The sequence below is a fragment of the Anomalospiza imberbis genome, chromosome 19, assembly GCF_031753505.1.
Source record: "Anomalospiza imberbis isolate Cuckoo-Finch-1a 21T00152 chromosome 19, ASM3175350v1, whole genome shotgun sequence".
Classification (NCBI taxonomy): Eukaryota; Metazoa; Chordata; class Aves; order Passeriformes; family Viduidae; genus Anomalospiza; species Anomalospiza imberbis.
In genome coordinates, this window is record NC_089699.1 from 2008504 (window position 1) to 2012562 (window position 4059).

Below are 4059 nucleotides of genomic sequence, written 5' to 3' on the forward strand. Positions count from 1 at the left end.
CATAACCAGTCCCTATTCCCAGGTTTACTCCAGGTTCACTCCAGGATATTTCCAGTTTGGAGCTGGAACATAACCAGTCCCTATTCCCGGGTTTACTCCAGGATATTTCCAGTTGGGATCTGAACCTATGCCTATTCCCAGGTTATCACCCCCCCCACACAAATTGTGATGGAGGACACAAGTGTGGAGGAACTGGTGACAATAAAACCAGATTAAACTGGAGCCTTGTCTTCGGTTCCTGAAGGAAAAGGAAAATCTCCTGGAGGACAAGGGAAATCCAGCTGCGAAATATTTCAGGGGCCTTGAAGTTGTGTCAGGCACCAAGGAAAGGAGAATAGAGACCACAAACCTCTGACAGGCACATCTGAGTGGGGGCAGAGTCACTTTATCATCGAGGGATGACAGGCAGAATCTCTGTTTCTGTTATTTCACATGGTCCCTGAAAGACAGCGGTGAATCCAGCGTGATTTGGGAAGAGAGGGAGCTGGGAAGGAAGAATTGTCAGGCTCCAGCTTGGTTTTCTCCCCCATAAATTCAGCCCTTCCACGCTCCTTTCCTTTGTTCAGCCCCTGCTCACAGGAGTAAAGAGCTCTTTGCTCCTGGTGGGGCTGATTTTTCAGCCAGCTCCTAGAAAATAAACAGATTTTCTATTTTGCATAACTGATCTGCTGGGTTAGGAGCTGGTTTGGCACCACAGGAGCAGCTGGCTCGGGGTTCACTTTGGGGTTTGTATGGGAATTAAACCCAGCTCCAAGCTGTGCCCCATCCCTGGCAGTGCCCAAGGCCAGGCTGGATGGGGTTTGGAGCAGCCTGGGACAGTGGAAGGTGTGGGTGGGAACTGGATGTGTTTAAGGTCCCTCCCATCCCAAACATTCCATGATTCCATAACTTTGTGAGCACAAAACTTCTTCACTGCTCGAGATCAGTCACTGCTTGTAGGAAGCAACATTTCCAAATCCTATCCAAGCCATGGAGAAAGCCAACAAAGCCTCCCGACCCCAGCAAAGCATCTCCAGAGCAGAGGAGAAATGGGAAATTCCAGGACAGGCTCAGGGACAGAATTTTCTGTGGAAAAACAGGGAAAGAAAATGAAAGGAGCAACTCCAAGCTCTGAAGTGGATGAAGCAGGGAGTGCTTCTGTTTTAATAATCATTAGTCCATGTGCAGATAGGACAGCCACTCCAGGATCCATTTATTTTGGGAATTTGCTCCAGCCCAGGGCTCTGTCTGTCCCTCTGCCCAGGCCTTTTTGTTGCTGCTGACTTGGTTTAACCAACCTTGACACTTAAAGGCCAAAAATCAATCTTCCAAGGACAAGATGACCAAGATTACTAAATTATGGCCTCTTCATTATCTTGAGGTACCTGCTCAGGACAGATGAATTGCCTTCAAGTCAGGGCAGAAAATCCTCCAGGGAGCAAGCAAAGAATAATGTGCAAATACTGCCTGAACACATGAATGTGCACCAAAGGAAAAAGGGAAAAACACACATCCCATTGCTTTTTCCCCCCCCACTCATTCTGCTTCCTTTATGTTCAGTTGCTGGAAGATGGAGACATTTATTAATTCTCCATGCAGGAAAGTAAACAGAGATCTCCATCCTCTGGGGTTTGGAGTCTGCTCTCAGCTGTCCCTGAGGAATCTTCCTGCCCTGCTAATGGGCTCTGACCACAGCAGATCCATCTAGGGGAGACCATATCATTTTCTAAGGCCTCATTTAGGCTCATACACAAAGAAAACACGGCCCTGTCACGATGAAGAGATTTCAACTCCTTCAAGCTCCTTTCGCTTTATTTCTCGGAGCTGATTTAAAATGCAGGGCTGGATTTAAGAAGGGAAAGGAGAGGAAAAGGAAGGAAGGAAAGGAAATAGCACAGGAGCTGATTTGCCAGAGCTGCATGAAATGATGGATTTTAAAAGTCCATTTTAAAGAAAGTGGGGGTGCTTTTTTAGAACAAGTGTCTGCCATAAAAGAGGGAGAAGGGAAAAAGACATTATCTGGTCTGGTAGTTTTCAGGAAGTTGTGGTCCCAATTCCCTAAAAATAAAATTCCTTTATGATCATCACTTTGCTTATTACTTCTCTTGGAGTAGCACCCTGAAAACATCAGCAGGATGTGGGATCCTGTTGTAAAACCAGATTGCCCAGACCTGGTGATTGACTAAATCTGCAACAGGGTGTGAACACAAAAAAGTCCCTCCAGAATAGGCTCAGGAACTTGGTTTTAATCTCGGTTTCAGCTGAAAAATGCAAATGTGATCATTATTTGTGAACTAAAGTGTTGGATTATGTCTTTTTCTGACCCAGAGGTGGGGTAACTGAGAGGTGTTTTAAAAACTTTTATTCCATTTTCAGTCTTATGTGAAGAGTGAGACAATACAGATGTTATAATTCACACCATCACAATCAGAATTCTCTACAAATCCATTTCCCACACCCAAGTGTATCAGGAAGTTTTGTTTTGATTTTATGGAAAAGTTCATCTGTGAAAAGAGCAAAATTCTGATTTTGTTGAGGTTTAACCTCTCTCATTTCCAGCTCCACGTTGGAATGGAGATGATGGCAGAACAAAATTGGCCAGGAATGATTTGATAGAAGCAAGGAGGGCCCGTGACCCATCCTGGTGACCATGGAAGGGAATTTCCTGTGGGAAATTTCCCTGGACAAAACTTTTCAGCCCAATCCAGTCCTCTTGGAAACCACCACCAGCCAGAGGAGGCTGCAGTGGAAGCTCATAAAATAAGAAGAGATTAAAGAGCATCTCAACAGCAGAATGAGATCTCCTCCCTCCTTATTCATGGAGGAGTTTCACGTTTAATATCCATGGATTTATTCCCGAGTTCCCTGTCCAGGACACCTCCCAGCTGCCAGCCTGGGCAGGAAAATCAGCCCATCTTTCTAGTAAAAGGCTGATTTTCTGGTAATGCCATTAAAGAGCAGATTTTGGAACAATAAGTAATCTGTTCTCTGGGATATTTGCACACTGGAATTCCTTTTCCCTTCCCTGATTTTTTTTTTTTTTCATAAGGAAGAAAACTGAATTGCTGTAGATAATCTAAAGCTGACCTGGCTGATTTATGGTAGATAAAATGATTGGTGTGGAGCCCATCTCAGGGAGTTTTATCTTTTCTGGGGCAGAACTTTAACAGGGAAAATTTAGTGCAGCTCTGAAATCAGCAGAGCAAAGACCTGATCCTATAAATTTAAGGACACTGAAATATTCCATAATATTTTAAACCCTTTTGGAGCCTCCATCAGAAAGGGATGGAGATGATTTGGGGGCCTCTCTGAAATGATGGAAAGACCCCAATTTGGGCTCATCAGAGATCAGAATCAGGAACAATTTCCTAAAGCAGAGGAAGGAGATCTCTGCTGTAGGGTCTGCCCGGGATGGGACATCAGGGTCCTGTTTGTCCCCACATCAGCACCAAGTGATGTGGAATGAGACGTCCCAACTCCTCTCTCCCACCCAAAGCAGGTGAGCAGAATCCCATCATTCCTGTGACCTGTCCTGGGAAAAATACAAATTTTCACCCAAATTCCAGGAGCCTGGAGGTTACTCCAGCTGGGAATTTCTGAGTTTTTTTCTGGGAATTTCTGCTTTTTGCCTTTTCTCCTTGTTGTCTCCAACCTTGGGGGTTTGACTCTGGAAATTCAGAGATTCTGTTGTGCTTCATTGCCATGAATTTGCTGTTATTTCCAAAATTGCCAATCAAAACTTGAACCATGCCTGTTGGACATGGAGCATTCAGAGCCTTTTAAAAGGTCCTTGTCCAACTCAGGAAATTCCATGATCCTGTGATTCTTTGGGATAATAAATGAACAACTGAAGCTTGGAAGAAATGCCATGGAAAAACCCCACCTTCACCACATTCATTCATCCATGGGGATGTGCTTCCACTTTGTTCCCTTTCCATCATTTTTAAACCCATTACAACCTCTGAGCAACCTGGGCTGGTGGGAGCTTTCCACATGGATCCAAACCCATTTCTCCTCTTTCCTCATGCATACAAACCCATTTTCTCCACTTTTCTCCATGCATCCAAACCCATTTTCTCC

General features: G+C 44.6%; 1 long non-coding RNA gene across 1 annotated transcript; it reads left to right on the forward strand.

Annotated features, from left to right (window-relative positions):
- The first annotated feature begins 809 nt into the window (after positions 1-809).
- On the forward strand, positions 810-2955 carry LOC137485456 (uncharacterized). Its single transcript, XR_011005313.1, has 2 exons — positions 810-1360; positions 2539-2955. It is a non-coding gene; the product is annotated as an uncharacterized lncRNA (long non-coding RNA).
- The last annotated feature ends 1104 nt before the right edge of the window (positions 2956-4059 follow it).